Raw genomic sequence first — 27,643 nt, 5'->3', positions numbered from 1 at the left:
CAATGCTAGAGATCCCACATGGTCCTCAAGGTGGGAAATAGGCTCCTTGTAGCCACTCAAGGATCCAGGTTAATAGAGACCTCATCTCAACATATGAATTCTATTATCACTGAAGCAGTAGAAACAGAACCAACAGGAGAAGCTAAATGTTAAACAGTCATGTCTACTCACGTGGGTCAAAGCACATCACATGATCACACCTATCTTCAAATGTGGAAAAGAGACGTAATACAAGCTTTCATGTGCCTGAAAGAAGGGCAGCCAGAAATATTTGATGAATAGCTCTAATTTCGACAATGTATGACCAAGAGTGGGATTTCTCCATGATAGGCATGTTTTTCCTTTTATTTGCTTTAGTAAGACCTGACTGCATTCTACAATGGTACCAGTCCAAATTTCTACTAGAAGTGTGAGAGAGGTTGATATCTTCACCAATACTTACCATTATTCGGTTTTTAAAATCTGTCATGGAATGAATGCCAACCAATATCTCACTATGGTTCAGCTTTCATTTATCTGATTAACACTTTGAATAAGACTTTTTATGCTTAATTATAGATTTCCCTTTTGTTAAATATCTATTCTCATCCTTTACCTAATTTTCTCTTGGTTTTTCTGTCCTTATATAAATTTGTAGCTCCTTTTATATTCCAGATATTAATCTCTTAGCAGTTTTAGGCATTGCAAGTTAGATTGATCCTTCTGCCATTGATGTATTAACTCCACTCATCCATTTGATGTGTCAAAATGCATTTTATTGTCATGCATAACTAATTGCAACAAATAAAATAACTCTTCATGATAGCATTTTTTACAAAAATCTATCATTTTAACATTAAATTTGATATGATTTAAAATTGTCCTTTTTTGCCTATGATTCATATATTTAAAGTTATTTTTTGAGAATAACTTCCCTGTTGTTCAAAAACATATATTTTTAAAATTTCTTCTATGAATCTTACACACGTATTTTTCTTGTTTAGGTCCTTACTGTACTTGGGACCTAATTTTATATGTAGGGATATGTGGAAAAATATTTCATTTTCTCTTGATTCTCAGAGTCCTACCAAGTAAAATATACTTTCTTCATTGATTTGGTGGTGCCATCATTACTGTCCAGTAATTATGCATATCTTCTTGTTTCTGCATATTTTTATTGTACAATTTCTCCTCTTTTTTATACTAAGTCCACACTGTTTTTAATACCATGGTTGTGGCATAGCTTAATACCCAGTAGAGAAAAATTACTCTCCTTATCTGGTCTTTCAGATTTACTTACTGATTGATGGATATTTATTCAGTCCTATAAATTTTAAGTTCTTTAATTTCCTCAAAAAAAATAGAAATAAAACAATTGACTGGTATTACTTTGAATTTATAGATTAATTTGAGTTTAGTGGACATTTCCTTACATTAAGCTTTCTTATCCAAAAGTTAAGGACTCAGTGACTCCAATTGTACTCCATGTACTTTATTGGATATTTTAAACATTCTCCATATAAATACTGTATTCTTAGTTTTTTTGTGGCCACTTTGCCGAGCTTTATTATTAGATGAACCATTTAATAATTCTTATTTTTTATGTTTCAAGGCAGTTACTACTTCTGTAAATAATGACAATTTTATTTCTTCTGTTTTAAATCTTACCACTTGTTTCTTTCATTACCTGCTTTTTCCAGAACTCTAGGACCATGTTACACATTAACAATGAGAGTGGACACACTAATCCCATTCTCAGTCTTGAAGTGGGTGAATTGATGAAGTGGGTGAATTTAAGGCCTTCTGTTAAGAGTGAGACATGCTATATATCTTTGGCCCATGATCTTTATGATGTGAATGAGGTTTCCTTCTAATCCTAGTTTGCTAAGTTTTTTTCTTTTTTTTAGTTTTAAATAAGTACTGAAATCCCTCCAGTGCTTTTTTTTTTCTGAATCAAATGAGATAATAACTTCATTTTTCCCCCTTTTAGTCTACTAATGTAGTAAACTAGGTAGTTTATTTTCTTATTTCAATCTTCTTCATGTTCCTACTATGAGGCAAGTTTGCCAGTATTTTATATAAGTACATTTTGGATTCTGTTAGCTCAAAGTCAACTTTCATAAAATGTCTCACAAGTCTCCATTTACCTGTTGCCCTCTCCTCTGTGCCTTCCGCATTGCATCTCTCAATTTTTTTTCCTCCAACTTGCTCATGTGTTCTCTTTATTCCAGTCACCCTGTCCTCTCGGTTCCCCCAGCTGGCTGAGCACTTTCCCATATAAGTGTCTTTGCATCTGTAGCCCTTTCTGCCTATACACACTTTCTTCAGATATGCAAATGCTGACTCCTTTACCATCTTCAGATTTACACAAATTTCCATCTTCTCAATGAGGCCTGCCCTGGTATTTCTATCTAAAGTGATAGCCCACCCACTCCCACTATTTATGTGTGAGTGTGTGTGAGTGTGTGTGTGTGTCGTGGAGGAATTGAACCCGGGAGCACTTAACCACTGAGCCACACCCCCAGTCCTTTTCTATATTTTATTTAGAGACAGGTTTCACTGAGTTACTTAGGGATTTACTAAGTTGCTGAGGCTGGCTTTGAACTCAGAATCCTCCTGATTTAGGGTCCTGAGCTGCTGGGATTACAGGTGTGTGTCACTGTGTCTGGTTCCACTCCCACAATTCTTTATCCACTTTCTCTGCTGCGTTATACTGAATTAACTGTGTTTTCTTACTCTCTGTATTTTTGAGGTTCTGGCATGTTCAGAAAAGTGACTATCCTTCCCAGGATTAGTCATTTCTTAGAAACAGCCAAAAGGTCTCCAGTGAACACCTCTTTCACCCACAAACTATCATCAACCCAGAGCTCACATCCATAGCCATTTCCTTTATCAAGTTCACTACACAGCAATATTTTCCTTGACCTCAGTCAACCAAGGTCAGTTACCTGTCAACTAAGAATATGCCCTTTTTCCTAAAATAGCTGATCCAAAGCTGCTTCTGTGGCCCTGCTAATACCTTTCCCTCAGAAACCCCAGTAAAGACAGTGGCTCTCCCTTGTCACAGTAGTGCAAGTCTATAATCCCAGTGGTTTGGAAGGCTGAGTCAGGAGAATCATGAGTTCAAAGCCAGCCTCAGCAAAATCATGAGTTCAAAGCCAGTCTCATAAAAGCAATGTGCTAAGCAACTTAGTGAGACCCTGTCTCTAAATAAAATACAAAATAGGGCTGGGAATGTGACTCATTGGTCAAGTGCCACAGAGTTCATCCCGGTACCAAAAAAAAAGTCTGTGGCCCCACATGGTGGGTCAAATGTCCTGCCTCTAGGGATCTGTCAGTGTGGATTTGTTCCTTCATGGTAATCATTTCCATGTACACTTACCTTACTATAACTGATTTAAATAAATCCAAGATACATGTTTTAGACAATTTATTCCATATTTCTTAACACTTACCAAATGACATATCATACAGTTTACTATCAGTAAATATTATAAATAAGTAATTACCCAACCAGAATGCAAGTTCCATAAAGCAAGATTTTGGTCAGTTTTCTTCACTTCTATATTTTCATTATCTAGGACAATCCCTATTAAATACTGGCCCTTCAATAAATATTTATGAAATGAGTGAATGAAATATTAATGAGTAAAATGAATCTATAAACTTTCTTTCAAGTACTGGTTCCAAAACAGACAAGGAACATAAGAGGCAATCAATGTTGACATTTTGACATATTTCCTAATACTCAATTTACACATTTTTATTTACAGTTCATGTTTTCATCTGATGACAGTTATTTCAATGTTTGTTGAGCAATTGCTTAGTAATTATTTTTCAGTGCTAGGTACTGGTCAGGCGGCAAAGATGACAAAAATAAATGCTATTCGTTTTTGCCAATATGTAGTTTTCAGGCCTCAGTATTTTTTTTAATTTTTTGTTTATTACAGGAAATTCCTCATTTTAAAAATAAGATGTCTATGAAAATTAATTTCAATGATTGTGTATCATAAGATTTAAAACAACTTCCTACCCATTTTTATGACCATGAAAACTTTGTTTATAGACACACATTTTAAGTTGGTTGCCAGTAATTTAAAAGTTGAGTGATTTAAAATAAAATAATTCAAATTTTTAGCTTCTTTAGAAAAATAGTAAATTCTAGAAAAGGCGATTATTCCCTCCAAAAGAAATTAATTGATACTCTGAGCTGAATGGCAGCATCTAATTTAGCCTGGGTATTAGCTTGTCAATAAGAATTTTCTTTCATCTGGCTGATTTTTTCACTTATATTAACTGACTGGTCTCTATTCATTTTGAATTTGTGTCCTCTGTATAGAATACTCCATTTATATGGATGTATCATAATTTTCTTAGTTATTGCCTCAAGTTAACAAATTAGGTTATTGTTAAATTTTCACTGGTATAAACAATGAAAAACAATGCAGGTCTAATGTCACATTCTTTCCTTAGGGTAGATTTTCCTAACAGGGAAATAACTAAGTCATAGGACAGGGAATTTTTAATTGCTTTTCAAAAAGATTATGTATTTTTTTTAACTCACATTTATGAGGCTGCATGTTTCAATGATGGTCTATTTCAGCTGCATTTTTAGAATGTTTTAGTTTTTGCTAATTGAATAAAAAATTGTCTTTTAATTTGGATTTGATTGGTTACCACTGAGATTAAAAATTTCTGTTTTATCAGCATTTATATGGCACTATTTGCAGGTTGCTGTCAATTTTATATGCCATTTATTCATGCTTGGTATGGATTCTTTTGACATTAATAAAATTAACAATAAAGTGAACTTATTTACTATAAATATGTATTGTTTTTAAATTTAATGTTCTCTTTGATACATAAAACTTATTACTTTTTAATGTTCAAATCAAGATATTTTCATTTTTAAATTTTTTTCTATTGTTTTTGGCTTTACTATAACCCTCTCTTTTATGGAGACCAATTTAAACAGTCACATCTACATGATATTTTTATGGTTGAATTTAAACATTTCGCTTTTTGTTACCTCTATAATCTATTTTGATATAAATTGAGAGGAAATTGTTTTTGTCAATTTCTATTGTTTTGTTTTTACTTTTATCAAATCAGGATTCCAAAGGCTATTTCTTCCACCTTCTCTTCAATGCTTTGTGTACGCTTAATGTATATTATGTTGGTATGTACTTTAGAGTCTGTGTCAAGGTGAAATTACTTTCATAGACTTGCCTCTCAGCTCTCATCTCTTTTCATTACTAAGATTTATTGTTTTAGTCAGTTTTCTTGCTGCTGTGACTAAAAGACCCAACCAGCACATTATAGAGGAGGAACGTTTTACTTGGGGGCTCCATTTCTCAGGGCTCCAGGGGAGACAGAACATCATGGCGGAAGAGTGTGATGGAGGGAAGCATCTCACATAATGATCAGAAAGCAGAGAGAGAGTCTTCACTTGCCAGATACAAATATATACCCCAAAGCCATGCCCCATTTCCCACCTCCTCCAATCACACCCTACCACTTCAATTACCACTCCATTAATCCCTTTGGGGGGTTAATTGATTGATTGGGTCAAGATTCTTATAACCCAATCATTTCTTCTCTGAATCTTTTTTTGTTTGTTTTAAAGAGAGAGAGAATTTTTTAATATTTATTTTTTAATTTTCGGTGGACACAACATCTTTATTTCATATTCATGTGGTGCTGAGGTACAAACCCAGTGCCCCGCTCATGCCAGGTAAGTTCACTTGAGCCACATCCCCAGCCCTCTCCTCTGAATCTTATTGCATTGTCTCCCATGATGAGCTTTTGGTGGATACCTCACATTCAAACCATAACATGTAGCCCCCAAAGTCTTTTCAATAACAATTCTTATGATTTTACTTTCTAAATATAGCCATTCTTATTTTTCTACAGGAAATCTGGATTTTTTTTTCTTTTGTGGCCATAGTAGGGATTAAACCTAAGGCCACATGCATGTTAGGCAAGCACTCTACCATTAATTAATCTTGTTAGATTTCTAATTGGGATTATATTAAACATATAAATGCATTTAGAAATAATTGCCATGTTGATAATAATATTGACATGTCTTTGAAGAAAATGGTGGTCTTTATACTTTTCAAAATAATGTATTTTTTTTTGTGGCACTGGGGATTGAACCCAGGGCCTTGTGTATTCAAGGCAAGCACTCTACCAATTGAGCTATACCCCCAGCTCTCAACATTTTTGATATAGATTTCAGTAAAATTTACAGTTTTACTTTTCATGAAAATTTAGCACACATTTAGCTACAATTACTCTTACCTATTTTATATTCTGTTGATATTTTGAAGAGAATATTTTCTTTTTCTTACTTGCCTTTTTCATTTGTACATATCAGAATGTATTTTGACATATTATACATACATGGAGTATCACTTCCCATTTTTGTGGTTGTAGATAATCTGGAGTTACACTGGTTGTGTATTCACATATGAACATAAGAAAGTTATATCCGATTCATTCTTCTGTCTTTCCCATTCTCATCCTCCCTCCCTTCCCCTGACTGCTTTGTCCAATCTGGTGAACCTTCCCAGTAATCCCACCATCTATTGTGAGTCAGCATCCACATATCAGAGAGAACATTTAGCCTTTGGGCTGTTGGTTTCTTGGGACTGGCTTATGTTACGTAACATGTTAGTCTCCAGTACCAACCATTTATTGGCAATGCCATAATTTTATTCTTCTTTATGGTTAAGAAAATTACATTTTTTTACTCATTCACCTGATAAAGGGCACCTAGGTTTGTTCCATAGTTTAGCTATTGTGAATTGAGCTGCTATAAACATTGAAGTGGCTGGGTCACTAGAGTATGCTGATTTTAAGTCCTTTGGGTATATGCAGAGAAGTGGGATAACTGGGTCAAATGTTGGTTCCATTCCAAGTTTTCTGAGAAATCTCCATACTGCTTTGCGGAGTGTGGTTGCACCAATTTGCAATCCCACCAGCAATGTATGAGTGTACCCTTTTCCCCACATTTGGCCCACATTTATTTTTACTTGTACTCATGATAATTGCCATTATGACTGGAGTGAGATGAAATCTTAATTTTAATTTTCTTTTCTATAATTGCTAGTGATATTGGACATTTTTTTTCATATATTTGTTGACCTATCATATTTCTTCTTCTGTGAAGTGTCTGTTCAGTTCCTTTGCCCATTTATTGGTTGGATTATTTGGGTTTTTTTTTTTTTTTGGTGTTAAGTTTTTTGAGTTCTTTATATATCCTGGAAATTAATGCTATATCTGAGATGCAGATGGTAAAGATGTTCTCCCATTCTGTAGGCTCTCTCTTCATGTTCTTGATTGTTTCCTTTGCTGTAAAGAAGCTTTTTAGTTTGATGCCATTCCATTTATTGAATTTTGATTTTACTTCTTATTCTTTAGGAGTCTTGTTGAGGAATTTGGTTCCTAAACTGACCTGATGGAGATTTGGGCCTACTTTTCCTTTTGTAGGCACAGGGTCTCTGGTTTAATGCCTAGGTCTTTGATTCACTTTGGGTTGAGTTTTGTGCATGGCTAGAGATAGATAGGGATCTAATTTCATTTTGTTAAGTATGGATTTCCAGTTTTCCCAGTGCCATTTGTTGAAGAGGCTATCTTTTTTCCAATGTATGTTTATGGCACCTTTGTCTAGTATGACATTATTATATTTATGTGGGTTTATCTCTGTGTCTTCTTTTCTGTACCATTGGTCTCCAGGTCTGTTTTGATGCCAATACCATTGCCATTTTTTCTTACTATTGCTATGTAGTATAATCTAAGGTCTGGTAATGTGACTCTTCCTGCTTCACTCATTGAAGAGAATATTTTCAATTATATCTTCTACCCATTTACTGCTGGTATTTAGGATAAGTTTTAACATATTTTAGATATTTATATATTCTTCTAAATCTCTATTTTCAATTTCCCTTTTAACTCAGGAAATTGTCTATATTGTTAATACTGTAATTCCCAATAGTGATATTTTTTTTCTCATCTTTCCAAACACTAAAATTCTTATTTTGATTATATTCCCTATTATTTTGGTTACAAATACCAAATCAAAATTTAAAATATTATATTTCACATCTTTGCTTTGGTTGTGGCTTTAATTGAATTATCTGTAGTGTTTCATCTTTGGTATTTAGGTATACCTACTTATTTGCCAGTATAATCATCAGATTAATAAATACCCTCTTTTTCTACTTTATTCATTATTGAAATTAAGCCTAAATCATTGTCTTTTCTATCAATTACTAAGACAAGTGAATTTTGCCAATTTCCCTAGTTGTTGATATCACTTTGTTATTTTTCCTAAAAATAATAATTATATTTTTTCATTCTGCAGTTGAAAATAAATCATTCTTGCCAGGTGCAGTGGTGCATGCCTGTAATCCCAGAGGCTTGGGAGGCTGTGACAGGAGAAACTTGAGTTCAAAGCCAGCCTCAGCAATGGTGAGGCGCTAAGCAACTCAGTGAGACCCTGTCTCTAAATAAAAATACAAAATAGGGCTGGGGGTGTGGCTCAGTGGTTGAGTGCCCCTGAGTTCAATCCCTGGTACCTTCCACCCCTAGCCAAAAAAAATGAATCATTCTTTTGGTATGCTATTGAATTTCATTTGCTATTTCTTTTTGAGATATATATACTTACATTCATAAATGAGATTACCTAGTTTTCTTTTCTGCATTATATTAGTAAGTTTTAGGGTTGGATTACAGGTAGATTTGCAGCCTCTGCTTCTTTCTCTTTGTCAGGGGTAGTCTCCTTGAGAAGGTAGCATTTGAGAAAGAACTTGAATAAGTGCCCTGAGCCATGAAAGAGGATACAGCAGGTGCAAATCCCTAAGCTAATGAGTGACTTTAACATACCAGGCTGAGCTTGGCATCCAGGGGTTTAAAGAGGGATAGAATGTCAAGTCTGCCTTTGAGTCTAGCAATGGAAGTCTATTGATCATCCTGCCATAGTAAGGAAACTGCAAGAGAGGCTATGAGAAAGTGTTTTACCCAGTCTGGAGGCGACATCGGAGAAGAATTCCTGCTGGAGACATGCTTCAAATGGGTAGGGTGGGTCGGGTTTACCCAGGTGAAGGCACAAGTTCTGTGTGAGAATAAGGTATACATAGGTAATTTGAAACAGTTGAATATAATGCAAGTGGGTTGCACAGGAAGGTGGGAATGAGAGTTGTGATGAGAAAGCTAGGAGCTGCCAAGCCGGGTGGCCCCATCCTAGGCAGTTTAACTCCATTTACCAAGAGAAGGAACTGTTTAACCCATCAAGGTCTAAGTTTTCAATTCTGCAAATGCTTCAATGAAAGTGACACAGGCGAAGCCAGAATTAGATAGGCAGTCAGTGTAGATAGGTAAATCAAGTCAGGTCTGGCCAAGGAGGCCAATTTTGAGTGAGTCTGGGAAGCTGGAGACTGTCCCCTAAGGAATCTTATCAAGAACCTGCTCCTGCTCCAACCTGTTGCCAAAGTAACCTGTCCCAGGAATTTCCCCTCCCTACAGGGAGCTATAAGGTTGTTAATGTGTCCTTGTCTACTCCATCCTGCCCTTCCCCCTTCAGCCCACCTGTTTCCCACCTTTTGGCCCTCCCACTGAACATTCCTTGGCCTAGTCAATATTCAGGAAAGAGAAAGATAAGTGGGAAAAGGCAGGAGAGCAAAGGGCAGAACACCTCACCTCTTGGGATACCATGATACCAGATATGGCCCCCTACTCCCTCGTGTGAGACATCTATGTTACCCCTTTTTAAATAAACCCTGCTTCATATGCTTGCCTCTCTTGCGTGCTTCTCTAATGTTCAAACTTCAACATGTGGGGAAGCAGGACTTGTCAAGGATAACCAGCAGTATCACAGGTGCGTTAAAATCGTCCAGAAATCGTAATCTAGGAGTATTATACAATATGTTATCATTAATAACATTAATGGTATCATTAATGACATTAATGAACATGATCACTATTCACCCATTACTTTTTTCAAAAGCACAGAACACTAAAAACAGATACTTATTTTAAAACTATCAGAAATGATATATTTGTTACTCAATTTAAGTTTTTTTAGGTGTTCAATAAATGAGACATCATGGGTTTAGAACTTAAGGCAGGGGAAAGACTTGTTTCTATGCTGTTTACTATTGTCACAGTTAAATGACACTGAGTTTGTGGCAAAACGGAAGGCAACAAGGTCAGGTAGGGTTCTGCTGCTTATTTTAGCAAGAATGGAAATGAAGTTAATAAGGCAGACAGATGGGAAGGATAGAATGAGTGGATTAGAAGCTGGTTAGCGGGCTTGGATGACTAACCAGATGGAAAAGAAAAGAACACTAAGAAAATGGGGTAATTCCTAAATTTTTGGATTGTATGATTAGGTCAAAGGTGTTATGTTCTTGGATAGGTTCATTCCCATGTAAGGAATGATGCAAGGGAATGAATGAGTTCAGAGGAGGTGATAAAAATGAGCATATTAATCAGATGTGATGTTAAATGAAAGACTGGATTCCTGCTGCTGAATGTGTTATGTGGGTTTTATTTCCCTTTCTTCAAAAGCAGTGTCCATTTGCTTGACATATCAGATCCGAGAGCTTGCTTTATTTTGTACTTGGTACCTAGTCTATGTATGTCAGTTTTGAATAAGGTCTAAATATATCCAGAGGGCTTGTTTATTAATTGGACTTCCTGAGGCATAGCTCATTCGAATGAAGTGCAAATAATCTGATAATTTCAGATCTTTAATGCTAGAAATTGTTAAGAGCAGTTGAATAACTTCTTAAAGACCCTAGTATTCATATTTGTCTTTAACTTTTATTACAATATGAATTTCTTTATCACCCCCCTCCCCTAAGGGTACCAATCTATTTTAAGAAGCCTTCAACAATGGCTTTCTGATGTGTAATTATTCAAAAGACAAACTCACCATATCTAAAAGTGTCACTTTAATTGCATTTCTTTCCATTAGAAAGAAATTTGCCCCTGAGTTTTAAGAGAAGGTGAAATGAAGCCAGAAGGCTCCTGTGTTCTACCTCACTGATCTCTCCTCCAGGCAGGTCTCTGTTCCTCAGATGTGAAAGAGGCACTGACTTTTTTCCAGCAGAAGAGTCCAATGAAGGGGGCTTTCAGCACCACTGTGGACAATCTGCTTGGGAAGGTGGCAGTGAGGCTCAGCCACCCAAGCCTCGTGGCAGCCCAGGCAGAGCATGGGACTCTTGCAGCAAGAGGTACCTGAAGAAAGTAAAGGAAGAATCAATGTCTTACTGCTGCTATAACAAAATACCTGAAACTTGTTAATTTATAAAGAACAACTTCTTATTTCTCACATTTCTAGAGACTGAAAAGTCAAAGATCAAGGCTCTGGCAGGTTCAGTGTCTTAAGAGGGCCCAACTTCTGTTTCTAAGGTGGCACCTTGAGCGCATGTCCTTATGAAATGGAAGAGAAAGAAAAGGGCAAAAGAAGGCCTAGTTAGTTCTCTTCAGCCCTTTTAAAAAGGTTATTCCTCCATTCATGTCTTAACCCCTATGTCATATCCAACTTTTAATGCTATCACATGGATAACTTAAATTTCAGCACAAATTTTGGAGGGGACACAGTCATTCCTAGTAGTCAATGTGACAAAAGAGGGACAAACATATAACAAGGGGTGAGAGGATATAACTGTGGCAGAAACAACTTTGATTGACATTTTGACATTAGGAACTCTGAAATAAAAATTTGAGTGGAGTTATTCTTGGATATCTGCAAATATCTGGGACAATTTAAACATGATTTGATTTGAAAGTTGATTAAATGTTATAAGGGATCTCCTCTTCTGGTGGTCACCCAGAACATTTGTAATAATCACAGACTCATTCCATTTGCATTGTTATTGTATTGTTCATACCTCTCTGGGTGACTTCTGAGTACTTGGTATGAAAACAAACTCTGATATCATACCTGTTTGGGGAATTTCAAACCTTTGGGGTAGAGCATTAAAACCTGAGAACATCAAAGTCAAGCCATGCCTACAAATTCTGCCCAAGATTCCAAACAGTTAGCTATATCATTCTATCCTTAAATGGGTACTTAGTGAACTTGGGAGACTAATTCATTTTGACTCAGAAACATATATCAAGTGTTTTATTTGAATGTCAAGAATTTTCATGAAAGTCAACATTTTAAAAATCTTTTAATTAGATAGATCCAAACTGGCAACTTGAGAAACCACATGCTTAGATCTTCAGATATCCACTGAAGGTTCAAGGGACTAAAAAGTGGAAGAGGGGTAGGATTGTTGGATCTATTTAATTAGATAGGTACAACCTGGCAACTACAGAAATGGTCCCAGCCATAGGTCAGAAATGTCAAGGAATTTTTGCAGCTCAGAACACAGATCAGGGCCAGAGCAAAATATGATAGCCCTGGTTGGCCTGATGATTTGGTGGTCTTTCTTGACATTTGATATGCATTTGTTTATAAAGAACAGGAAAGATTTCTGGAGAAATGAATGCTTTGGTTCATTTGATTAATGAGTTATTTGTCAATTTAAATACAGATTTTAAATATCTGACCTGTTTTAGGCTACTTGTTCATTCGTATAGAGAAAGACTGATGTTTTCTTTCTTCCATGATTGGGATTAGAGATAGGTTTCATGAGCAATAGCAGCCATTTGTTTAATCATTCAGTAAATATGGGAGAGGAAGGAAATGCTTATTTTTACTAGACTTTCCTTTGGTTCAGCAAGCATAAGGAGAGGAAGGAATCCCAGAGGTTCTGTGTTTGGCTTGACTTGGTTGGGCAGTAGGGAATTTCACCTCTCCAGAGAGTAACTTTTCAATTGTGTGTTGGCAGCCTGAGGCAGACAGGCACCTCCACCCTGCTTCCTGCACCTGCTGCCCATCCTCAGAGGCAGCCTCGGTACCTCCTTGCACCAAATGCAAACAGAATGTACTCCATCCAGGGCACCTGCAATGTGCCTTCAGGCACCTGCAAATGTGCCCCCTGGCCCAGGTGAGATTGGATTGTACTACACTCTCTCCCCTTGCATTCTGCCTCACTTCTAGGCAGGCTTTCCCCAAGTTAGGGAAAGTAGTGACATTCTTCAGCTGAATATTCTTCCATCTACTGTCGATCTTCAACAGGAGGTAGGGCATAGATTGTTTCTCCATTCAAATCTGAGTCACTGAACAGAAGTGGACTGGAGGGTCAACCAGATTGTTAGGCAGCCAGGTGGGGCAGAACCATCCTGAAAACAGAAGAAAGTTGTATTTATCAGCGCTTCCCTTGGGAGAAGGACTTTTGCTGGTTAGAAGGAATAATTTGATAAGCTGTTTAAAGCAAGGTGAAACCCGTGACAAACCTGCTCAGTCACATTAGATCACTGTACAGCTCTCTGGTGGGAATCTAATCTCATTCAGTATGGATGATGATTATCTTGGGGAATACACCAAAGAATTTTTATAAGGTGCACAAGTTTATACCAAGAAATTCCTCTTCTAGAAATGTATCAATGGAAACACTCAGGGAAGGTGTAAAGACCAATGTCCTGAGTCTTCTTTATAATAATAAAAATCTTAAAACAAATTGGCCAAAAATAGGGCTTTGTTAAATCAATCAGAGTGATTTTACTTATTTTTTAGAATATACAAACTCGATAAGGTTGCAGTTGCCATGATTATGTTAAAATCAATAACCTAGAATGCAGATAATATATGTCCCACTGCTAGCATGCATGTGCCCATGAATGTACATATACATGTAATTTAAAAATAACAGAATTAAATTATATGCAATCCATTTTGTAGAATTAAATGAAATACCCTGCCATTTGGGGACATCCCCATTATCACATTCTTTCCTAATAACTTTCTACTATTCCTTATAGTTTTCCACAAAGTTTTCCAGTTGCTAGTAGTCTTATTGAACTCATCTTCTTCTTTAAGCTTATTCCTATTACTTTAAAATTTTTATCCTCCTCCCCACTCTAAGGTAAGATTCTTTAAAAAAAAAATAGTCTAGATTTTCAAACCCTAATCCTTTCACACTTCTAGAATGCAGAGCAGGGTGTGGGGCTAATGTCAAGCTTTCTGCTTGCTTGTTTAAATTAACATGCTAACCAATTTGCCTTTTACAGAGCAGTGGATTAAATATTTATATACAAGGCCTCCTATGGACTTATGTTCAACTGGCCCTCGATCTGGAAATCAGAAATCAAAGGAGAGGAATATAATCTTCCTGTGTTTCTCTTAAGGGACCTTCGGCAATTATTACACAGGACAGGGCTCTTCTTCATTCCACATTTGTAAGACAAAAAGCATTTCTTTCTTTCTTTCCTATTTCTTTTTTAAATGAAAGGGCCAGTGAATTCATACATCTGTGTTACATGTGATTGAACACCAAATAGCTGCATTTGACTGGAACTGTCAAAACAAGATAATGGATCGCTTATCTGGACAGATCAAATTATAACAAGACTTCCTGTCTCCCCAGGAAGTGCCTTTTAGACTTCATTTCAAAACCCAAGGGATGCAATAAAAGAATAGATTGAAAATAATCAGAGGAGAATAAACAAGGGAAGAGGCAGAGGAAAAAAATAAAGCCAGACTTCCAAGGATGCTTTTGATCTTCAAGAGGCTCAAATGACCCTTGGAACAGATAACTGCAAGACAAGGCTTGGGAAATGGAGCCCAGAACCAGCCAGCTGCTCCTGGCCAGAAGCCAAACTCTTCTAGGTGAGTTCAGAGCTGCATATACTCCGTATTCAGAAAGCATTTTCCAAGGACAGGTGGTGGTATTTTCCCTTTCATTTATCTATTCATTTCTAGCTTCTTGACTCTAACTTTTGATTCCTGGGTAGCCACAATTCTTCCTCTGGCCACAGAGGTCACTGTCACAATCCTGAGTTAACACCAGGAGACACCATTTAGAAGTCATCTTTTAATTGAGAGCTCTGCCACAGTCCCAGGCATCCCTGGCATCCTAGGGTGTCAGGAGGAGCTGCTTCTGAAGATGCTGAAAGGTCATGTTTTCCAGATGAGGCTTTCAGAAATTACAGCCCTGGAGGAAAATGGCTTTGTGCCAATTTTAATACATGTTCAAGCTCAAGGTGCAGCCTCTGAGGTGCAGAAGACAGATCCAAAGAAAAAGTAGATGTTTCTTTTGAGAACCACTCTTCCCTTTCCCTTTTGCCTTGTTGTTTTATTCTTCTTGGGAGCTGAAAAAGATTTCTTACAACCAGCCAGAGAGGAAATGGTGAATATATGTGTGGCATTGCCATTTTTCACATGAGTTTATGGATTTTGCTCAATTCAAGTATAAATGATTAAATTAGAGACAGGTAAATAAATAATTAAATTTTTAGTGTTCAGGCAATGCTTGCAAAAGGTATTGAACTTCAGTTCAGTTGGTAGATTTTTTTCTTTTTTTCCTTTCCTCCCTCCCTCCCTCCTTTCCTTCCTTCCTTCCTTCCTTCCTTCCTTCCTTTCTTTCTTTCTTTCTTTCTCTCCTTTTGGCTCTACTATGCTGCCATACACTATACTTAGAAGACATAAAATCCTAATGGCTCTAGCCCTCTCAAAACTTCAGTATATAAGTTTATGGGGAAAAAGTTAAATTGAGTATCTTACATATTAGTTATATATAGTTGCTTCTCTTTTTTCATCTAAGGGCCTCAAACTAAGAATAGCAGTGAATAACCTACTCACATTCCTACATTTCATTTTTTTGTTGTTGTTTTTGTAATGGGGATTGAACCCAGAGGTGCTCTATCATGAGCTACGCCTCCAGTCCTTCTTATTTTACTTTTTATTTTGAGACACGGTCTCATTAAGTAGCTTAGGGCCTAGGCTGCTGAGACTGTCCTTGAACTTGCAATCCTCCTGTTTGAGCCTCCCGAGTTGCTGGGATTACAGGTGTACATCGCCACACCCAGCTCCAACCTTCTAAAGAAAGGTACTATGACCATCTCTGAAGAACTTGTCAAGTCTGACTTGGAAGTCAGAAGCCAGTTAAGCCCATGACTGGAAAATGGGCATTCCTTTGAAAGTTAAAATGTACTTACCCCTATGACCTTGTAATACCTTTCCTGGATATTTATCCAGAAGATATGAAAACATAAGCCTGCATGAAGACTAGTGCACAGACATCATGGACATTTCATCATAAATTACCTAAACTGAAAACAACTCCAGAGTGTATCAACATGTGAATGGCTAAACAAATTGCACTGTGTCCATAAATTGAAACACTACTCAACAATAATAAATGATCACATTACTGAAAAAAACGCAAGGAAGCAAAACCAATGATTCCCAGAAACATTGTGTTAAAGGATAACAAAAGAATATGTACCCTGGGAGTCCATGTGTGTGAGATTCTGCAGTAAGTAAAACTAATCAACAATGATAGAAAGCAGATTAGAGATTGCCTGGGACCTGGGGAATTGGGGTAGGTAGGTTGGAGAATAATTGCCAAGTGACATGAGAAAACTTTCTGAAGTGTGGCAATATTCTGTACCTTGATGGCAGTGGTGGATACAGGTTGATTACCACACCCTTCAAATAGGTACCTTTTGTTGTCACATAAAATATATCCTAGGAGAGCTAAATTTGACAGAAGATATTTATGTCAATCTTAGTTCTCCCTGTTTTATAAGCAAAGGTTGAAGAATTCCTTACAGATCTAGATATTTGGAAGGCTTCTTTAAAGAAAGTCTACAGTTGTAGAATGAGGGAAGGTGTTTTGTCTTGTAAGTCGTGATATCAGAGGACCCAGAGGAAACTACTTATGTAACCTGACATGTTCCCTAGAAACTGTGAGATAAAAGGGCTGGTTATTTTATAGCTAAAATATGTGACTGAGAGGGTGGATGACTACAGCATCCTGCCAAGTTGTAGAATAAGGAGGCAAAGATGTCTTGGGAAGGGCCTCTAGTTCCAGAGTTTGATAGTCAAGGATGGATTTTTTTTTAAATTCATTCTCTCTCTCTCTCTCTCTCTCTCTCTCTCTTTCTCTTTTCTTTTTTCTTCCTGAGGGTCAGATGTAGACCTCCCCAAAGAGATCAAGACTTGGGCTGTCATAAAGTGATTCTGCCCATCAGAACCTGAAATCAGTGGCTAGGGTGGGCTTCAATATTAAGCAGCCATCTAATGCAGGTCATGGTAAATGGAGGATCCTAAGAACTATGAATCTCCTAGGGGCCCACAAAAGTGTTTGACAGGAGAGTCCAGGTTTGCTTTTGGAGGCTGACTTCAGAAGACCCTAGATCATAAATATATTGCATGAGTAAGAGGCAAATAGATGCTCCTTGTCTCTTCTCCATCCACCTTGTCGCCATTAAAGTACCAAGAGTGGCACAGAATGGGAAGGAGAAGAATAATAAACAACAACCAACTACAAAAAGAATAGAGCTTGAAGTTTATGAGAATCAGATTCAGAGGAGCTATGATGATAGAAGTGAAAGTTGGATGATGTGGCCATGAGCCAAGGAATGAAGGCAGCCTTTAGAATCTGGAAAAAAATAAGGAAACCCAGGCTCCTTTAGAGTCATCAGGAGAGAATGCAGTTCTGCTGACCCATTTTGGACTCCTGGCTTCCAGAACTGTGAGATTATACATTTGTATTGTTTTAAGCCAAGATCATGATGATTTGTTATAATGCAATAGGAAACTGCCATAGGATACTGCCTAAATTTTCTGATGTTACAATTGTGTACAACACAAAACAGTTTTATTTGTAAAAATGGAAGGACTGTTTTACTATTTGAGCTTCAAATTCATGAAACAGAACACACATCATGTTTATTTCTTTAGCAAACAGAAACTTATCTGCAAGAATATACCCATTACATACCTTATTACATATATTTTCCCTGTTCTCCATCTCCATATCAAATTCCCCTTCATCCCTTCCTCTACTATTAATTGTAAATCTCTCCTTTACATCTCCTTTTCCAATCTCTCCTTTACATATTAGAGTTATAATTTTTTTTTCATTTTGACTAGTTTGTCTCCTTCACTGGACCCTACAGTAAAAGAAATGATAATATCTTGAGGAGTTCAGAGATTATGTAGTTTACTTTTGTCATGTTTTATCTACTATGCTAGTCTTTAAGGCCCAGGGTAAAGCATATGGTAGATGCTCAATATGTATTTGCTGAGTGAATAAAATCAGACTATCCAAATGACTGAATTCTGCATCTTATGCCAACTGATAACTTCAGAGGAACTGAGAAACTGATATTGATTATTTCCTATTTTTTTATTAGTGCATTATAGTGACACATAATAGTAGGGTTACTTTGACATAATTATACAAGAATGGAATCTAATTTGCTCAATACTTCCTCTTTTTCTCTCTTTTCCCCCTCCCCCTATTCCCATTCCTCTACTCTATTGGGATTTCTTTATTTATGCTTTTTTTTAAAAAAAATTAGTGCATTATAGATACCCATAAAGGTGAAATTCCCTGTTCTATCTTCATATACGTACATGGAATAGTTTGGTCAGTGTCATTCTACTGTTCCTCCCTTTTTCTGCAGCACCTCCCTCCCGCTTCAATCTCTTGATTGCTCTTCTGTTTTCATGGAACTCCATCTGTTCCCCACACTGATTTTTAATATTTTTTCCTTATTTTGTTTTATCTTCCAGATGTGAGAAGAAACATTGAACCCTTGACTTTCTGGTCTGGCTTATTTCACTTACCATGATGTTCTCTAGTTCTATCCATTTACCAGCAAATGACATAATTTCATTATTCTTTATGGCTGAGTAAAACTCAATTGTGTATATATACCACATTTTCTTTATTCATTCATCTATTGATGGGCATCTGGACTGGCTCCATAACTTGGCTATTGTGAATTTCAATGCTATAAACGATTGATGTGTCTGTATCTCTACAGTATGCTGCCTCTTTTAAACATCTGCTTGTGGTGCATGAGTCCTTGGATCCAGAAACTAGAAGCTAGATAAGGAAGCAGTGCACCAATCAATGGAGCAATTGTGAATCTGATCAGTCGTGCTATCTAGCCACAATGTGGCAAGAATTCAGCCCAGTAACAGCATCTTGTATTTGAATGATTCTTAGTGTCAACAGAAGCCTATCAAAACTTATTTTTCTCTAGGATGCAACCCCTTTTAAAGGAGTAATAATTTGTTGCTTCTATGCTGGGGTGACATGAAGTGTTTACCTCATCACTCTTTCTGGCTCAAAGCCAAAACATTCAACTATCAGCAAAACTCTTTTATCCAAGAAATCTCAAGTAGAGAACTGGGTGCAGTGACATATGCCTGGAATCCCACCAATTTAGGAGGTTGAAGGAGGAAAATTGCAAGTTTAAGGTGAGCCTCAGTAATTCAACAAGACCCTGTATCAAAATAAAAAATAAAAAGGACTCGGGATAGCTCAGTATTAAAGCACCCCTGGATTCAATCCCTATTACTGAAAAAAAAGAAAAGAAAGAAGGAAGGAAGAGAGAGAGAGAGAGAGAGAGAGAGAAAGAAAGAAAGAAAGAGAGAGAGAGAGAGAGAGAGAGAGAGAGAGAGAGAAAGAAAGAGAGAGAGAGAGAAAGAAAGAAGAAAGAAAGAAAAGGTGGATGGATGGATGTATCTCAATTGGAGGACATTTTAAAGTCTAACTATGGAACTTCTGGTTTACCCTTGTACACATCATAACTTAACTGAATTGTAGGATACACAGAAAGAAGCATGTCATTGAAGATCTATTAGAAAACTTTGAGGGAAAGAATTTGAACCTAGAAATTGATGCAAACTGCTTGAACCAAAGGGCAGCCGATGATGTTTGTATTCTTCTTATATCACCTGCACATCTTTTGTTTCCCACAAACCCAACAGTTTCCACTTGTCAATCTCTCTAAGGGTTTCTTCAGGCCTCTGGACCCGGTTTGGTACATGTACATATAAAAGCACATGCACATGAGTGTGTTCACACATAGCATGTGTGTGTGTGCACGCACACACACCCACACACACCCATGAAAACACACACACTCAAATACACACACACACACACACACACACACGCAAGCCAGATGAGACAGGGAGCTAATATTTATCTGGAGCAACTCAACAATGACTGATGGCAATTGCTGAATAAAGCCCCAGGTTTCTCACACCTTGGTTTGGAATAACAGGCATGGTCTAAAGTTCTCTCAATATTTCAGTCTCCAGTTTCCCATAATAGCAACCTTCTTGATAAGTGCATCCATGTTGTATTGCTTTCCTTCCCTATCTTACTTTCATACTCCTCTATTGGTGCCTCCTGGGCTCACTGTCAAGAACTCTGAAGGGTCTGAGGTTTTACTCTTAGAAGATGATAAGTTAGTTTAACACAATTTCATGGAGCTGGTAGAAGATAAACAAGACTCTTCGGTCAGTCTCCAAGGGCTTTATTAGATAAAAACAATAACCAGAGCCTTGGTACTTTTTATAGTCCTCACAGCATGATACCAACAGGGCTAGGTGGCACCTGCACATTCAGACTGTGTTGAAGGAGATTCCAAAACTGCTTCAGGCATATGTCTCATGTTTGAAGAGATGTTACCAGACCTTTGCCCATTTGAACCATCAGACTCTTGCCCACTTAAAAGCACCATTTAGGTAACCTCTATAGCATATTTCTCCAAATATCTTGCTTTTTGATTTTTAAAAATAATATTTCCTAATGTATAAAAATTCTAAGAATTTTATGCCTAAATATATTGCATACTGTATATAGGTTCTGGGGTTCTTGCCTTATTTAAAATTATCTCCACCAGGAGCTTGTTACTACCTTGATTTTTTTTCTAAAAATTGATTACTGATCTGTTCATATACTTGACTATGAATTCTTTGGGGATTTATTTTTGTATATATTATACAAAAGAAGACCAACCAGTATTTTTCCAGGTGTATCATACCAGTTTTATCAATAGTGATTATTAAATATTGTCTTCCCATGAATTGGAATACCATCTCTATCATATGTTAAATGACTAGGGTAGTTTTCTATTCTTTTACAGTTTTGTATTTATTCAATTTTATGTCAATAATAAGTTAATTTGATTATGGTAGATTTGTAGTATATTCTGATAACTGACCTAAGTTTCTTACCACAATGATTTTGAATTTTTCTGTATCTATTCCTGGGCTTTTGTTTTTCTGTATACATTTTAGGAATAATTTTTTATAATTAGTAATAATCAATTGGGATAATTATAGTCACATTATACTTATTTATGAATTATGGAAGATATATCTTATGATATATTTTGTCAGTCAGAAATCTAAAATATATTTCTGATTTTTCAGAATCACCTTGTTCCTTGATAATACTTTATGTTTTTAATCATTTATCCTATACCTTATTATTAAGATTTATTCTAGGTGTTTTGATTTGGCTGCTATCATGGTTATGTATTTTCCTAAAATATCGTTTCTATGTAGTTTTTGCTAATTGGTTTTTGCATATTTATTTCAGATCAAGTAAACAAAATCTCTTTTAATTATAATTCATTATTTTTTAGATCTATTTTATCATTTTCAGAGAAAAGATAAAACCTTTTTTTTTTTTTTTTTTTTTGCAATGTATGCTTAGCTACTTAATGTTCTCCTCATCTTAGACCTTTCAAGCCCATACTGAACATTAATGGGCATAAGCATATATCTGTCTAGTTTCTCATCTTAATTTAAATAATTTTAGTGTATTGTCTTTTATTTTTATCTAAAATTGTTAATACAATATAAGTTTCTTCCTAGTTTACTTTTATTTTTCCTTTTTTTTAAGATTGGCTAGTGATTTTATTAAATGTAATTTAACATATTTATTTTATCATATGATTTTCTCCTTTAATTTGTGGATTTCTTAATATTGAAGTTCTTGCATTCTTGTTAAAAAATCTATTTGGTCAGATTATATTTTATATATTTTATATACTTATGGATTCTCTTTGCTGATGTTTTATTAGGAATTTTTATATCAGGTGAAGCCATAAACTGAAGATGAACATGCTATTTTTCTAATTTAAATATCATCAACTCCATGTATTTTGATCTTAGACATGTATTCATAGATAAAATATCTCTATAATTTTCCCATTTTGTACTTGATGGACTAAAATTGTCTGTCATTCAGACTCTCTTTGTCTATAGTAAGTATTTGCAAAACTAATGTTTTACTCTATTTCATAGTTTTATTGTATTTTGAATAGGTATATATAGTACAGAGTATTCAAAATGTATCAAGTTTTAACTTAAAAGTACAACTTTCTTTCCTGAGACCAACAGCCATTAGCAGTTTCTTGTGTTTTTCCCCCCGCCGGATATAAACATATAAACATAAAAGCCAGGGATGTTTGGAAGTTCAATTTTTCCATGTAACACCACTTCTTGCAGATAGAATGACTTTTCATTCTACTGTCCATATAATGTTTAAATACATTAATGTACCAAAATAGATTTCACTAGTCCCCTATTGCTAAAAATTTGTTTCCAGACTCCTACTGTTTGTAACATATAGCATCTACAGGGTCCACATGGCATTTTGTACACGTGTGAAGAATATTTGAGGAATAAATTCCAAGAGGTGGAATGTATGTGTCAGAGTAAGTGGGATTTTTACAATGTTGAATAGCTAGTTATTAACAGATCTTGGGTCAGGAATCAGATACTCAGATTTTTCCCACAGTACTATTTCAGACTTGAAAAGCAGATTCTTCCTGATACAATTAGAAGGTTGCCTGGGATAGAAATCAAGGCTAGAATTTCCCTGAGATTGATAAATTTCCCTCTTAAGGCAAACCTAAGTCTTCTTGGAGATGTATGAATGAAATGAGAAAAAAAGATGGAAGCCCCTGTCTAGGGTCAGCAGCCTAATCCTGGAAGGTTGTGGAAGGGGACAGGAGGTCCTGTGATCATCTGGTGTTAGAAATTAGAATCTAGAAGCTTCATCAGGGGACTGACTTTTCTGTGCAGATAAGAGGGATCAGTTTTCAGAGTGTTCAAATCAGAATCAAGGACTCCCAAGAACCATAGCCTATTCTTGGGTGTTTTCCTAAAATCAGAACTAAAAAAAAAAAAAAAAAAAAAAAAAAAGCAGAAGAGCATTCTACTATCAGTTTGTTTTATTTTTCTTATTTCTCTCTCTCTCATTCTCTCCTTTTTTGCTATATAGCTGTGAGTATATTTCAGTTCAAACTATGAATATTTAGTTGAAATATTTCTGGTAGAACCAGAAGCATCTGTTTCTCAATGGATTTTCTCAAAGCCCACTCTCTATCCATGTTCCTCTTTAGAGTAAGCAGAGATATTTCACTTCTGTTCAGTCACAGCTTCTCTTACTGAGTTGACACATTTTCTGCCAATTGCCTGCAAATGTCTTTCTTTTGCCTTGTTCTTCCTCTTTGTTTTTCCTCTAGCAGTGCAGCAATAATCTTAATGTGCTACTGTGTTTTAATAGTCAATTTAGGCAGACTATTAAAATAAAATAACACACTATAAAACTACTACATTGATGAGTGCCCTCCAAATGGCAGATCCCAAGGAGATGCTGTTGTTTTTTTTTTTTTTTTAAAGGGACAACAAAGCTTGATTAGAGTTAAGGGGGTGGCAGAGTATGCCATTATCTCAAAACATAGCTTCTACCTTTTATGCTAGTTTTTGTTTGCTGAGATATTCGGTTCACGGTGGACACTGAATTAAACTCCACCAAATGAGACTCGGAAACCCTATTATGGAGTGCAGTCCTCTGTATTCCAGCTCTGTCCTTCTAGAAAGAACTGGGTAAACAAGTCCACAGGGAATCTCTGAGTACTGTGTGCCTCTAAACAGAGACCCAGACTATAATGATGTTAATATAACCTAGGAGAAACGGCAGCATTCTTCTCTTGCTGGTTCTAATTAAGATCCCAACTAAGAATGAAACTAAAGCAAAATGGGTCTAAATGACATTTTCTGCACCTCCAACCCATTTTTTTGGGGTTCTACTTTCACCCAACTCTTGACCAAATCACCCTTTGACTTCAGGCTGCTTCCCCAAATTTTAGACTCCTAACTCGCTTTTCAATGATTTTTCTTTTTAAAAAATTCTTTCACAGTTCATCATTATTGCCAGCTGACAATTTTCACATGAAAGAACTCCCTGAATGTAATGCTTAATCCACAAAATATGTCAAAGCGAGCCATATGGCAATATATTGCAGGAAATAGTTTAGGTCCTGGGAAGAGCAAGGGCTTTGGTTTCCTATAAATCGCATCATATAAGTTGTTGTCTCCTCTTTGCACTTACAAAATCTACCCTGGGCTCCTGAAGTATTTATCTCAAAGAAGATTGAGTAATTAGGAACCATTAGGAAAAAATCATTTTATACTTTCGACCTTATAATTTTTCTCTAAAATCCTGGTCCAAGTAATACCATGTCAAGTATTAATAGAAACCAACAGGAAAGGACTAGACAAAGCTGGTCTTGTCGTGTCTGAAATTAACTGGAATATAGTCTGTTTTATTAAAAAGAATATTTTTTCTGCACTTTAATATGCAGTCTCTCTATTCTAAATTTTATTGGAAAGCAAGACATCGCATTGAGTAAATCTATAAGCCGGACTGCAAAAGAGAACTTTTAATGGAGTTGACATGTGTAGATCTAGGTTGATTTACGTAGAGTTATGTTTATTTGTGTTCCATGAGTAAGTGCTAGCTAAAAATCTTAAAATACGTCCTAGCAGGGTAGAGCAGCTCTGGATGTGTTCAGAGTCCTTAAGAACATGCCCTTCTTTTAGAAGTGCAAATGTTTTGGCTTGCTATGCCTGCACTCTCCTGCCTGAGTCTATTTTCTCAACCCACTTCCTATGAATAGTTCTCAGTCTGCTGAAGTTCTTTTCAGAGCACAGAAAGTTCAGTACAAGGGGAAGAAAAGCTAAAAATGTTAGTACTCAAGTTAGAGGAAGAAAGAGAATTGGAAAACAACCTAGTGGGTTTGACTAAATGGTCAACACCTTCAGTACCTGTAATAGGATGCAGATGATTCCTATGCAGATAATTCCTTAAGGTGTTTTGTTGCTTCTTTAGCCATCCACAACTTAGAAGTGAGCTTCAATATTGAGGGACTTTCAATGCTGACATCCTAAGGGGAGTTATAAACCGAAGACACCTATGTGGCCTTTCCTATACTGAATATGATCTCTGTTCTCACAAGAGTTCTAGCATTTAGCAGTTGCCAGATAGGATGCTTTTAAACTGTGTTTTATTTCCTTTAATTACAATAAGATGGAAACTCTAGGAAAATCAGGAGTAGAGGGAAGTCCAAGGCTTTGCCCTGGCTTTTATTTCCCATTAAATACAATGAGAAGCAATATCCAGATATTATTTTCTTTGCCTCCAGCACTTGGCTTTGGGGGTGGTTCCCCAATTCTCTATGGGATCCTAAAGTCTAGGGCTGCTGGCACTTCTGTCTCAGTGATTAGGAACAGATATCATGGGACTATGCCCAGAACAGGCTAATGGACATCCAAGAGTCATTAATTCCGGAAAACAGAGGGCCTGTTTCTCGAAGAAATCATAGGTCCCGCAGGGAAGTAGTATTAAAATTGCCTCTTCTATGTTTGAAATTTTCTTCCCTAATTTAAAAGAAAGCTCAAGCAGATAGGAGTACTATGCAAATAGATGATAAGCAGAATATTTGCTGATGATATTACAACCTCCATCAGGCTGCCAAAAATTTCCAGAAATGGCCCAATAACATGGCATAGCTCACGTTGTAAATAAGGAAGAAATGTCTAAACCTGTGTGTTCCCATGAGAAGTAGACATCACCTGGAAGTCTCCCAAATCTCAATCCCTATATGACTTTTTTTCCTCCTCATTCTAGAATAAAGAAATTTACAGAGGAAAAAAAGTTAAGTCTAGATTGGAATTTGATTCACATAAATCATTAGGAGAAATTCCATAAAGCAATAACCTAACATATTTATAAAAGTAAAAACTCTAAGTCTTAGTTACAAGAAATGGTGAAAGTCAGTATGATTTTATAATTTAAAGCAAGTACACTTTTTTTCTCATATCTAAAACTTTATTAGAAAGAAAATACAGATCAATAAAGTGCTGATTTTGAGACTAAAGGAAATCAGTTCAAATGAACATAATTCTGGAGACCTGCTTACCCCCAAAGGAGAACCTCAAAACTATGCTATATCAAGAAACTCCAGAATTAGATGTTTTGAAAGTATTGTCTATAGATGTAGGAAGATATAGATTTAGTTGCCTTTAATGATATTTTATAAACAATTTCTAGCTTCCATTTTTCTTCAGTATTAAATGTAGATGCTCTCTATCCTTGGCATGATGAACCCAAATGTGCTTTACTACTTCCTTAAAGACAGGTACAGCTTAGCTATTGTGAATTGTGCTGCTATAAACATTGATGTGGCTGTGTCCCTGTGGTATGCTGTTTCTAAGTTCTTTGGGTATAGACTGAGGAGAGGGATAGCTGGGTCAAATTTCCAATTTTCCAAGAAATCTTTATACTGCTTTCCATATTGGCTCCACCAATTTGGAGTCCCACTATCAGTGTATGAGTGTACCTTTTCCTCTACATCCTCACCAACACTTATTGTTGTTTGTCTTCATAATAACTGCCATTCTGACTGGAGTGAGATGAAATCTTAGAGTGGTTTTGATGTGCATTTCTGTAATTGCTAGTGATGATGAACATTTTTTCATATACTTGTTGATTGATTGTATATCCTCTTCTGAGAAGTGTCTGTTCAGGCCCTTGGACCATTTATTGATTGGGTTATTTTTTTGTATGTGTGCTTAGCTTTTTGAGTTCTTTATATACCATAGAGATTAGTGCTCTATCTGATGTGTGAGGGGTAAAGATTTGCTCCCAAGATGTAGGCTCTGTATTCACCTCACAGATTGTTTCTTCTGCTGAGAAGAAACCTTTTAGTTTGAGTCCATTCTATTTATTGATTCTTGATTTTAATATTTGCACCATAGGAATCTTATTAAGGAAGTTGGGGCCTAATCCCACATGATGAAGATTAGGGCTTACTTTTTCTTCTGTTCAACACAAGGTTTCTAGTTTTATTCCTAAGTCCTTGATTCATTCTGAGTTGAGTTTTATGCATGGTGAGAAATAGGGTTTTAATTTCATTTGTTGCATATGGATTTCCAGTTTTCCCAGCACCATTTGTTGAAGAGGCTATCTTTTCTCCAAAGCATATTTTTGGCAACTTTGTCTAATATAAGATAATTGTAATTTTGTGGATTAGTCTGCGTATCCTCTATTCTGTTCCATTGGTCTACCAGTCTGTTTTGGTGCCATTACCATGCTGTTTTTGCTACTATTGCTCTGTAGTATAGTTTAAGGTCTGTTATAGTGATGCCACCTGCTTCACTTTTCCTGCTAAGGATTGTTTTAGCTATTCTGGTTCTCTTATTTTTCCAGATGAATTTCATGTCTGCTTTTTCTATTTTTTTTTTTTTGAGGAATGCCATTGGGATTTTGATTGGAATTGCATTAAATCTGTATAGTGCTTTTGATATTATGGTTATTTTGATAATATTAATTCTGCCTATCCAAGAGCAAGGTAGATCTTTCCATCTTCTAAGGTCTTCTTTGATATCTTTCTTTAGTGTTCTGTAATTTTCATTATATATATATATATATATATA

General features: G+C 36.1%; 2 long non-coding RNA genes across 7 annotated transcripts in view; both read left to right on the top strand.

The window, feature by feature from the left end:
- The window catches only part of LOC144375051 (uncharacterized), a 428,255-nt gene that overhangs the window by 37,694 nt on the left and 362,918 nt on the right, over window positions 1–27,643 (top strand). The gene's annotated exons all lie outside the window — the stretch shown is intronic.
- Window positions 1–27,643, top strand: part of LOC144375053 (uncharacterized) — a 60,932-nt gene that overhangs the window by 14,745 nt on the left and 18,544 nt on the right. For both annotated transcript variants that reach the window (XR_013434389.1, XR_013434388.1), the window contains one exon: window positions 14,466–14,707. This is a non-coding gene — a long non-coding RNA (uncharacterized LOC144375053). The remainder of the gene's footprint in view (window positions 1–14,465; window positions 14,708–27,643) is intronic.

Source organism: Ictidomys tridecemlineatus, chromosome 2 (assembly GCF_052094955.1).
Source record: "Ictidomys tridecemlineatus isolate mIctTri1 chromosome 2, mIctTri1.hap1, whole genome shotgun sequence".
In the NCBI taxonomy this organism is placed as follows: domain Eukaryota; kingdom Metazoa; phylum Chordata; class Mammalia; order Rodentia; family Sciuridae; genus Ictidomys; species Ictidomys tridecemlineatus.
Note: the sequence above shows the minus strand (reverse complement) of the source record. Positions and strands in the feature narration are given on the sequence as shown.